The sequence below is a fragment of the Pinus tabuliformis genome, chromosome 1_2 (assembly GCF_031772625.1).
Source record: "Pinus tabuliformis cultivar Carrire ecotype Pingquan chromosome 1_2, CPIR1, whole genome shotgun sequence".
NCBI lineage: Eukaryota > Viridiplantae > Streptophyta > Pinopsida > Pinales > Pinaceae > Pinus > Pinus tabuliformis.
The window spans coordinates 1,316,424,630-1,316,436,952 of NC_142298.1; the positions used below are offsets into that span (position 1 = coordinate 1,316,424,630).

A 12,323-nucleotide genomic window follows, 5' to 3' on the forward strand; every position below is an offset into this window, starting at 1 on the left:
TTGGTTGATTTGAGTGTTATAACTCCATTGCGCTATGGAGTCTATACATTAAAATTGGATTTTGTTCATCAATTTTTAATGGAGTTCTCACATGGCAAGCTAGGTTGCAGTAAATGGGTCTGTTCAGAATTTAAATGAATTGTGGAATAACAAAAGTGTAAGGTTAAGTAGAAATCTAGGAGAAATTAAGAATTCCTAGATTTGACTTCAGTGGAAAACATTAAAATTAACAATAGCCAAAATAGGGCGCTCTAGATAACGAATCCCATTTATCATAGTTTCTATTGATTTATTCAGATTTAGAAAAACAGAGGAAAGAAATAACAATGTTTAAATAGATAAAGACAAGAAACAAATCACCATCCAAGATACCACATGAATCTTGTAAAAGGTCCCTGTATTATTGATGCTCCAGTACTTCAAAATTACAATATGTAGCAGAAATTACATTTAGAAATCAACACTAATACTTCAAACAGTGAAGTATTTATAATAAAAATTACAATAATGCTTTACAAAATCGTTGTCAAACCAACAGTGTATTATTAGCCTAATTACAAACTAATATCATCTAATCTTGGCAAAATAATAGGCCACGTAGGCTATTGAGGAAAGTGGTGGCCTTGTTTGGGTGGTTTCTGTTGCTGAGTCCTCCAAAACAGAATGTGATGCTGAACTGAATCTTGCACTGGCTGTTGTGCTGGAAAAATATTTTACTACTCTTGAGTTACTGCTTAGTCCAATAAATCAAGTAACTCTTCCCATCTCTTTTCATCTAGCACTATTAACTTTGTCACCCTGCAGTAGATTTCATCTACCTCTATATACTTAGAAAAAGTTGGTTTCACGGTAAAAATGTGTTTTACCTCATTCTGCACATGGAAGTCATTTGACATGGTCTCCAAAAAAGCCTTTGTTGTCATACTCCCTTTGATTCCACTGAACTTGATGCTGCTTTTGGCTACCTCTTTCATCTTCTGGATGTAGTCCTCCTGAGTGATCAACTTGCCATTGATGACATAGATACTGGGCAGTCCCTTTTGCATTAAGTCTTCAATCCTGTTTGTAAATATGTTCATATGTAGCTCCAAGGTTTCACACCTTTCCTCCAACTGTTGAATGAGATTTTTCTTAGTCAAGACTTTCTTGACTTCCAGAATGGTGGCAGTTCTATCACTGACTCCTACTTCCTCCATCTCATATCTGGACTTTGAATTTAAGAACCTGATAATATTGGCATCTTCAGTTGGCATTTCTCCTAGCTTTTCCCTTCCTTGTACAATGGTCTTAGTGGCCTTCTCTATTAACTCTTTTTGTTCAAATATAATTTTAATAGAAGGCCAAATCTCATTCATTGAGTTAAGTATGTTCATCTAAATTTTTTGCTTGGCTTGAGCTAACTTGCTAAGGCCTGGACAATAGATGTGTCTCTCTCTACCTGGCGCAACTTTTCCAAAAGTCTCTGAGATTTTTCCAATTCGGCGGCCTGAGCAGCTTCAACTTTGTCCTTTGGGCTTCCAAAGCTTTGAGTAGTCCCTGTAAGGTCTCAATTTCCTTTGATTGCAAAGACATATTTTGCAATGTGTGTGTGACCTGTTCAGCACTAGGAGTTTGAGTAGGTGCAGTAGTTGTTCCTGTGGATGGCAGTTGAGAAAGAGGTACAACATCCAAGGGAACAATGGCCATCTTCAAGCTGTCTTCCTTCTCCTTTATCAAATTTTCCAACTCTGCTTCCATCTGCCTGATCTGTATGTTTTGGTCAATAATTAGTTTCAACATGTCTGCTCTCTGAGCTTCACCTTATCCAATGTCCTTGTTCATTGGATCTTTTGTAGTTGGCAGCTTGATCTGTTTCCTCAAAGTTGCAATGTCCAAGTTTTTCTTCTTAATAATTTCTTCAGCAACAATAACATCCTTAGGGTCATACCCTATCTTGATCACCAAGTCTTCCAAAGACTTGATCCTATTGTCTTTGGCCAAGGAGGAGACCTTCTCCATCTTCAACTGTGACTGTACATTTGCAAAAGAAACTTGCAATTTGGGTAAAGACATGATCTTACTAATGAGAGTGGACGATATCATCTCACCAGTTTGTTTATGCATCTCCATTTGATCAATGGGATGTATTTCCTTTGTACTAAACTCAAAGGTGGTGCTATTGTAGTCAACTATTGATTTTGGCTGTGAAGTCTGGGCCTCAAGAAATTCCATCTGCATTCTACCATGTTCAGTATCAAACACTGACAAAAGTCTACTTTGTGAACTGGAATTCTGCTTCCAAAATTGATTTTCGGTGCTGTTCTTCAATATTTCATTTATGAGCTTTATTTCCCTATACCTATCAAACATTGTCTTCTCTTTTTCTATCTAGACAGTGTGTGTTTCTAGCTCGGTCTCCTTAGGATCCCATGAAGATGAAGGTTTAGAAGGAGATGTAGTGAAATTAGTGGTTGCTGGTGGATAATCTGTGATGATGATAACTACCTATTCTTCAATCTCTTTGTCTACCTCTCATTTGTGAGTCACCTTGGGCCTCTTTCTGTAACAGATTCTAAATTCTCTAGCTTCACTCCCTATTGTAGATGATGACCCTTCCTCCCTCTGCCTTTTGCTAGATTTTTCCTGAGGAACAGGAGTCTGCAAACTGGAAGTGGACACAATCTTCTCTTTAGCTTCCTGCAGGATATTGTTTGCCAATTCCAATTGATTGGCATATTGTTCTATGTCTGACCTAGAAGTATGGATGTAAGGAGTATTCTTATTGTCCACTCTGAGTTTTGAAATGATGCCACAGGGGTCATAAGACCATGTGAAGCTCAAGTTGAACTTCATTTCCTTCAGTATCTTATCTGCCTCCTCCCCTACAGTTCTTGTGTTGCACACAAATGGGCCCACCTGTGTTTTAATCCTGAATTGTGCCTTCTTCTTTGCTACTACAAAGTGGATCTCATCCGAGTTCAACATTTTCCTGATATATTCTAGTGCAAAGATCCTCATTGGGAGGTACTTGGGGAGCTTGTAGGGGGCCAATTCACATCCATAGACTCTAATCTCTGTGTAGTTTTGGTACAGGTACCAATCTACAGTCTTTTCTTGGTTTGATAGATGTAGTATTTGTTTGATCTCCTCACTGATCTTGGGCTTCATTGTACTATAGAGAATGTTCATAGCTGGATGAACAAAGTATTCTATAAATTTCTTGTAGTTGAATCCCTGTTGTTCTTTCATGACTAGTGAGGTCCAAAAGATCACTGGTTGTTGTTCCCCTGCATCATCCAAATTCTGCAATGCAAAACTGAAATTTTATGCTTGATAGTAGATGAAAATGTAAATTAAAACAGAGGTGTAACTAAACACCTGCTTTGTGGGAAACTTGATGAATTGCTTGAAGAAGAATCACAAAGACATATAACCATATGCACAACAAATTAACACATAAAAATTAAACTGGCGGAAAAGGCAGAGAGCCATCATGTGGTCTCTCATGCTCATGTAATTCACATTATTCAAAAAATTTAATAATACATTTAAATACATGAGTAAGTGGTCTTAAGATAGTGTGTCTATATTAGACTCACTTGGTTGAGGCAATTTCTCAACTTACACACTAATTTAGGAGAGGTAGTTGGAGAGAATATCTCATCCAAACTAGACTCCTTAGTTTGAGGAATTCTCATGATTTTATTTATTTAATTTAATAATTGGATTTATTATTGATTTTTAAGAGAGTGAGGCTAACATTCCCCCCCTCAATGATAAATCCAAAACGAACAAGGAACCATCTTCCAAGTTCTCAAGTTGATCCTCAAAAAACATTTTCCTGAAAAACTGCCAAAGCTGGATGCTGAAAAAACTCAAATCTGAAGAGAACATGAATCAATTGCATGTTTGATTCATCTTTGAATGTCACTTGACAACTCCATCACGTGCCAAGCTGCAAAAGGATCCAACTATCCTTTGCTTGAAAACAACATCTGGTGTCCACTGACACAATTTGATGAACACCCGCTGGCGTATTTGCTGATGATGGTCGCCCACTGGCTGATGGAGATGCCCACTGGCTGCTTCGCTGATGTTTTCGAGACTTTTAGTCTGGAAACCACTTGTCAATTTCATTGACATTTCCCCCCTTTGTCAGCTGAAAGGAGAGGCAATCTTCTCCAAAATATATCTAAACTCCTCCCTATAGGTGTAGGAGTGTTTCACTGGTGTACTCCCGCTTTCAGGTGCATTAGAGTATCATCTTCAATTGATTGTTGGTTGCAAGGGTTGAGATTGAATTCTGTTGTAAAACTTATACAATCATTTTACAGTTGACGACCATTTCCAAGGATCAATCCATGCATAATTGATCTTTAATCTGGCAGGTTGGTCTTGTTTGCAACATTTCTCTGATGTATGTTTTGACTTGCCACAATGGCTACAAGGATGGAGATCAAAACATTGATCTTCTAGATGACCGGTTCTTTGACAATGAAGGCATTTTGGTTAGATGACAACTTCAGTTTGCGTGCATGTCTGTTTTTCTGTAACTTTCATAGAACTAGTCGATGTGATTTGTGCAAGAAATCCTGCACTGACAAACTTAATGGGCCTTAAATAATCTAGAATATGCAATTTGGTGTCATCTTTGACATATTCTAAGCCGCGTCGATTTCGATTACTTTGAATTTCTTCCCATGGCTTGATGATGGGTTTGGAAGAAAGTTGAATTGGAACAACTTCAACACTTGAAGTTGGTTGGATGAATGAAGTCGAATGATCAGCTGTCTCTGGATTGGTCAAAGACTTGGAAGCAACACGCTTCTCTTGCAACTCATTTCTCTGTAGTTGCGACTCCAGTTGAAGGAACTCAATCATTTCATGTGCATGTTGAATATGCACTTGAGTGTCAGCAAGAGTGGTTTTGCTGATGTGCACCATGTCACTTGCTGATGATAACATGAAATTGTTAATAATTTGGGAGAACTGAATGTGTCTCGCCATGTTTCCTTGATTACTTTGAAGTTAGGCTCACTTGTCATAGAAGACGTACTTGAAAAAATTTCTCACTTGAGTCGATCACTGAAATGACACACTCGCTTGTACTGGTTGTTGATTGCTGATGCTTTTAAACACTTGCTTGAACTGTTGATTGTACACTCGATTGATGATGATCGCTTTGCTTGAATGAAACATTATGAATGCTTTAATGAACTTTACGCAGGCTCGCTTGTTGTTTGGTTGATTGTTTCACGCTCGCTTGAACTTGTTTTAACAATTGATTGGTTGAAAGCACACTTGCTTGCTTTCAATACTTGTTGGATTTTCAGAACTCGTTTGATGATGATTGCTTGCTAGATGGCTTGGTTGAACTTTATTGGTTGATTACTGACACTTTGTGAATGCTTCAATCAACTTCATACTAGCTCGTTTGTTGTAGATTTGATTTTGACACGCTCACTTGCTTGGTTGTTGTTATGAACACGCTCACTTGCTTGATTGTACTTACTTGAAATACTTGTTGTCTTGAACTCTTGTGTGATTATTTCACTTAGTGATGCACTGAACGTGCTAAAAAAATGATGGGTGTCGAACACTGTCAAAAATGCACCCAAATGATAAATTTTCAAATGACAACTGACTTGACTGAATGTATGCACTGTAACAAATCAAATGAGGGTGTCGGTTACAACTGAAAATGCACCCGTACAATTCAAAAAAAAGTTTATCTGCAAGTGATACAAAAAGTGTTGATGATGTTGATGTCATTAGGCTTGAAGTGCTTGATTTTGTAGCATCCTTAACTTGATGGTGTGAATTAGCTGTTGTGAAATGTTGTTGCAGAATATTACTTTTATCAAGTCGATGATGTGATGCTTTGTCCTTATGAACTTAATTGATTATGGGAGCTTTGATTTCAGGAGCTTGACCGATGACTTGTATATGTAAACTTTCTTATGTGCATGTAGTTGTTTGGTTTAAGCATAATAAAGAGAGTGTTTTACAAATTCAACTCAAATCATGCAAGCATATTCATTGCACACGGTGTACCGAAGATCCCCTTATTCAATTTCGGGCGGATCTAGGACATGATCACCACAAAAAGATATGTTTTTATTTAAATATGGGAGTACATCAACCTTCACCTTCTCAACATCATGAATGAAATTTCTCCAACAATGAGAATGCCAAGCTCATAGCCCCTTGAAGAAACTTGTCTTCATAAATAAAAGGAACCTTTTAAACCACAAGTTACAACCTTATCACTCCAAATATTTATTAGTCACACCTTATCGCTCCAAATTTCAAAATACTTTCACCTTATCACTCCAAATACAAAAAAAAATATAGCCTTTTATGTTTGAAATAGAAATTTCCAAAAGCACTTTTACAAGTCACCAAGAAATATAAGATATTTTATTACTTTTATGAAAAGTAATAAAATATATTTTCAAAAACTTATGTCTTTAAAAAATGTGCATTAAGTATCACTTTAAGAATACCTTGAAGGAAGTGCATCAATCCTTTTTAGTTGGAATCCTGTAAACTTTACTTTTATCCATGTAAACATCATTTGATTTACACACCATTTAATTTAGCAACACAAGGAGGTCTTCCATGGGCAAGTCCTCCAACGCAAGTCGTTTCACACTGAATGTGTTTTCAATGCATCAGATCCTTCTCCACACTGGCTATACATTGGTGCTCAAGGCTTTAAGGTGGCTCAACAAGAACCCACGCAGAAGTAGTGAAAAGGTCCAATATTCTATTGATTTGTAGTAGCCATTTTTGAAGTTGATGCTGCCATCTCTAAGATCTGATACGTTTTTCTCTCCTGAAACTGGTTGCTTCTGTTTAAGTTAGTTCAAACGCAGTACATCCCCTGCAATTGAGTGCAAGAGTATGCGACACGATTCGATCCAGCCCCATTGGAATCGCGAGGGAAATGTCTAAATTTATCTTTAAATGCCTGGATCATAAAAGCCCACGAGTCAAGCAAAAGGCTTTGAGATTAATTAAGTACTTGGTAGCAAAAGCTGGAGTAGAATTCAAAAGAGAAATGCAGCGACACTCATGAGCTATACGCCAACTATTTCATTACAGAGGTGAACCAGATGCCCTTAGAGGCAATTCTTTCAATAAAGCAGTCCGTGATACTGCCCATGAAGTAGTTACAACTATATTTGCTTTAGATGAGAAGCAAACAACTGCAGAGGATATCAACAAAAGAATAAAAGGGTTTGGCAATACTAATTTTGAAATGCCATTGCATGACAAAAAGTCTTTTCTCAGTGAAGTTGTTGGATTTGGAAGTGCATCTATTAAACAAGGCCTGAGCATGATTGGTGGACAATCAAGTGGTTATTTAGATGGACAAAACAATTCAGCTGGAAGTTACAAAGGACCTAGCCTAAGAAAATCTCTTACATTAGAAAGAGATACTTTTACCAGGCATCAAAGGGAGGAACCATGGGCAGAGCCACAATTTTCAGCTTCTGAACATCGAGAGTTACCATGAAATCAAGATTATACGGTTCTTACTTCTAATGTAAGCAATAACAGTTCTGGGTCCAATCAAACAAGAGGAAATGGTAGAGAAGAGAGACTTTTAGACACTATAACAGTAGCTGGCAGAGTGCGCCTTCAACCCAGCCGTGAAACTATTCAAAAATTCCTCGCAATGGCCTCAAAATTGGATTCTACCTCTTTGATTCAAGCTCTTAACGTGAAAATCTAGTCACATGTATGGCAGGTAAGCTATGTGCATCCTTGAATCAGTCTTAAGGAAAAGAGAAAATACACTCTTTGAAACAGTGGGGGCATTTTTCCATGAAAATAAAGATGCAATTGTTAATTGCACTGAAGCACCCCAAACATCATTAAGAGAGAAGGAAAACCGTGTATTGGGTCTTCTTGGAGGTAGCACAACAGTTAATGACAACACCATAGTGACAGAAAAGCTGAATGACAAAAACACATCGAAGCCTGTTTCTGTTGAGATGCCAGAATTGATAGATACTAGCGAAATAGACTTATTTGCTGGTGGAGGTGTGTCACAGGAAAAAGGCTCTGATACCACATGAAGAAGAATCACAAAGCCATATAACCATGTGCACAACAAATTAACACATAAAATTTAAACTGGCGGAAAAGGTAGAGAGCCATCATGTGGTCTCTCATGCTCATGTAATTAACATTATTCAAAAAATGTAATAATACATTTAAATATATGAGTAAGTTGTCTTAAGATAGTGTGTCTATCTTAGACTCACTTGGTTGAGACAATTTCTCAACTTACACACTAATTTAGGAGAGGTAGTTGGAGAGAACATCTCATTTAAATTAGACTCATTAGTTTGAGGAATTCTCATGATTTTATTTATTTAATTTAATAATTGGATTTATTATTGATTTTTAAGAGAGTGAGGCTAACACTGCTTATGGATATTGTCAGCCAAGAATTGACTGAAATTGAAAATAGTAGAGGGCTTGTTGTCTGTGGAAAATGTTGAAAGGAATCCTAAAATAGGCTCATCCAGCCACTGATAAGAATGGTAGCCTAGAATCTGAGAAAGGATAGAAATAGTTTACTTGGCCTGATCAGGGAAAATGGAAGAAGGATAAGGAGGATTCTTTTGGGAAAATTGGGCATTCTCTGGAAGGAAAATCTCAAAAATCCTATCTCTGGTGGGAAAATCCAGCTTTTGATAAAGCTGGGTGAGGGCTTCTAGGGAGAAAGGGGCAACATTTTCCACAAAAGGGGCCAGCATCATTTGGTCAATAGATTTGGAGGTGATGGTGAAAAGGATTTCACCTGTAGGTGCAATTATAGCTCTTTGGGCAGGGACATAGGAAGCTTGGCATCTTCTAGTGAATTATGGGGCTTGTAATGTCAAAGGAAAGATATAGTGGGGGAGTTTTAACTCCCAGAGTCCTATCTCATTAGTTTTATCAGTGTGTTTATCCTCTAACCAACATTATAACTCAATGAAATCACATTCACAGAGTGTTTCGGTTATCTAGTAATCCCTTTCTGCCAATGGTGTGTGATCCAGGTCTACAGAAGGTGGAATTAACAGGTTAATGGCTCGGTCCTGGGTCTCAGCCTTAGGAGGCATGGCTGTGGCAATTTATGAACAAAATGAATAGACAAAGGAGGCTTACCAGGTTCAGAAAAGATAGTTTGTCAGGTGAAAAAGAATAGGGAGGTCAGCGACTGTCGGGATGCTAGTGGCAAAGAAGCTCTAGCGGAGGTCGCTGCAGGAAATAATGAATACCATAAGCAATAAGAAGTAAATATTGAGCATAACGGGCTTGGGATTTATTTAAATGTAGAGGCAATGTCCCATTGGAAATGGCGTGGGGTCGTTACTGAATGGTTACCCCGGAAAATTAAATGAGAAACGAGTATTAAGCGGGAAGGAATTTAATTAGAGCAACGGTTCAGACAGGTGGCAAGCAGAGAGTGGTGGAGGAGGAGTGGTGGAGGCGAGGCGGGAATGGATGTAGGATAGGCAGTTTCTAGAGGGGGTGATGGGCAGTAAGCCGTATCAATAGGGGGGTGTGAAATCACCATGACGCGCCACGTAGGGAGTAGGGCCCGATAGAAGAAACCGCCTTTTAGACCCCCCCCTCCCGCCCCCCGCGGTAAAAGGAGAATGCAAAGGGGGGACTAAAAAGGACAATGGACGTAGATGGAGCAGGGGACCGGATCCCAAGGTGTCGAAGGCGAGGGAGGTTTAACCACAAACGACAAAATGATTTGTCCGCTTGCACTTGTATTATTTTCTTTTCAAACTTAGGATAAAGGGGAAAAATAAGGAAATGAAATACTTTATCCCCGCACATATAATTATCCTTTAAAATTAGGATAAAGGGGAAATAATAAACATTTCAAAATACATAATGCATAGCTTGCACTTCTGCCCTTTTTCCCTATCCTCAAACGTAGGATAAAATTTATGCGTGTTGATGTTTAAGAAAACCATCTAATCTACCTACCCTTAGCTAGACTAGCATTTTTTATTTTAATCTCTAGGGTGCATTTAGACTAGCAAACCCATTTTCATTTTGTTTTATGTAGAAAGAAAAACTATCTGACATATCCCTTATTTCTCCTATTGACCTAGATTAAACAGTTGGGTCAATGTCATTTTCTACCTAACTAATGATTTACCCAGTTTAAAATATTGGATAAACCTTTATTCTCCATCTAATTTACAGAAATTTAAAGAAGTCTAATCATGATTAAGCAGTATGCCTAAAGTAAAGCAAGTGATTGTGGAATTTTGGGCAAGCTGCACACAACTTTATTTCACATAAATGAACCAAAAACCATGTATGAGTAGTGGCCTTTAGACTTGCAACACTTTCAATATTATTCTCTTTTTTATTTTCTTTCTTTTGGTGCAGTTTAATCTTTTCTCTTTTTTCAATATTTTTATCTTTTCTCTTCATTCTTCTTCTTTATACCCTCTTTTAATCTTTTTATTCTATTTTTCTTTTTTATTTGGAAATCATTGGAAGATAACACTTATTTACAAAATAAGGTCCCTGAGATACATCATCCAATTACCTTTAGATCCTATAAATTATAGGAACGTAACAATGGCTCCAGATGGGAATGGCACTCTCCCTTTGAGGTGCAAAGAACATATGATCAATAGCCTTGAGTTGTTATTTCAGCAATATCCACCTCTGATTTCTTTGTTACATTATTTTATGGTAACTCATCAATAGAAGTTCAGGGCCTTCTCTGAGGGTTTCAACTTTTGCTAATAGGTTACCCAATCCACAAAATAAAGACAATGATATATACAATGATAAATGGTAAGAAAATCTCTAGTGCTCAGAAAAATAATGTTTGAGCATCCTGCCATTGATAGGTCCACCAGGTAATTCTATGCCATCTAAATTTCTGATAAAGAATGCATTATTTCCTCTGAAAGCATAAATGACATAAGGACCCATCCATAGGTTATCAAACTTTCCATGCTTCCCTTTATCCTCTCTTCTTTAATCCCACTTTAAAACTTTGTCACCAATGGTGAAATCATCTACCTTTGTCCTTCTGTCAATTTTTTTTTTAATATTCTCATGAATGACTTGAGCCTTGTTATAAACTTCTTCTCTGGATTGTTGCAACTGGATATTTTGATCAATCCTCCTTTGAATATCATTGGGCTCGACCTGCAATTCCTGAATTAACTTCATGACTGGGACTCCCAAAGAGGATGGAAAAACAAAATCCATTCCATAAAACAATTGGTATGGTGACATGCCAAATGATTTCTTTGGAGTGAGCCTTTCATCCCAAAGTGAATTTATAAGCTTGTTGTGCCATGACTTCTTGTTATTTGCTAATAATTTCTTGATAATATTCCCCAGACTTTTGTTTGAATATTTAGCCAACCCATTACCTTGTGGGTAATAAGTAGTTGAATGACCCAAAGTAATATGGTATTTATTTCAGAAATCTATCATTTTATTAGACCAAAAGGTTGCAACATTGTTTGTAATAAGTTTTATTGGGCATCCAAATCTAGACAGGATGTTGGTTTCTAAGAATTTGGTAATCACAGCATTTGTGGCTAGTCTAGAAGGAATGGCCTCAAGCCATTTGGCAAAGTAGTCAGTAGCAGTAAGGATCCATTTATGTTGAGTAGAGGATGGAGGATGGATTTCTCTAATGAAATCCAATCCCCACTGTTGGAAAGGGCTTTCAACAGATATGGGCTTCAAAGGTAAAGGAAAAAGTTTTCTTTTTCCCTCAAAGATTTGACACTTGTGACAAGAGGTTACCTTTTTATGGACATATGGAAAAAGTGTAGGCTAGTAAAAACCAACTCTAAGGATCTTATTAGCAGTGGTTTTCCAATAGAGATGGCCACCACAGTCACCTTCATGGAATTCCTGCATTATTCTTTCTGCATCATCACTCAAAAGACACTTTAGTAGAAGACCACTAGCATCTTTCCAATATAAAACATTTTCTAAGATGCAAAATCTAACTGCTTTTAGTTTCAGAAATCTAGCCTTTGTTTTTGTTAGACCAGGAGGAGCATTTAAATTAAATAAAACATAAATAAGGTCTGCATACCAGGGTGAGGTCATGAAAGCCTCATCTAGTTGTGGAGTCACCTGTTCCTCTTGATCATCCAATTCATCTACAAAGTTAATATCTAAAGCATTAAAATTAGATTCAGCCATCAATTTGGCTAATCCTTGTCCTTTGATGAGCTTGGTTGGCTTGATTTCCATGTCATATTCTAGAATGATGGCAATCCATTTGCCTCTTTTTCCATCTGGTCCATTCTGTGTCAAAATATCTTTAACAACAA

General features: G+C 37.4%; 1 pseudogene; it reads left to right on the forward strand.

Moving 5' to 3' along the window:
• LOC149211067 (protein MODIFIED TRANSPORT TO THE VACUOLE 1-like) overlaps positions 1–8,066 on the forward strand; it is a 98,937-nt pseudogene extending 90,871 nt beyond the window's left edge.
• The last annotated feature ends 4,257 nt before the right edge of the window (positions 8,067–12,323 follow it).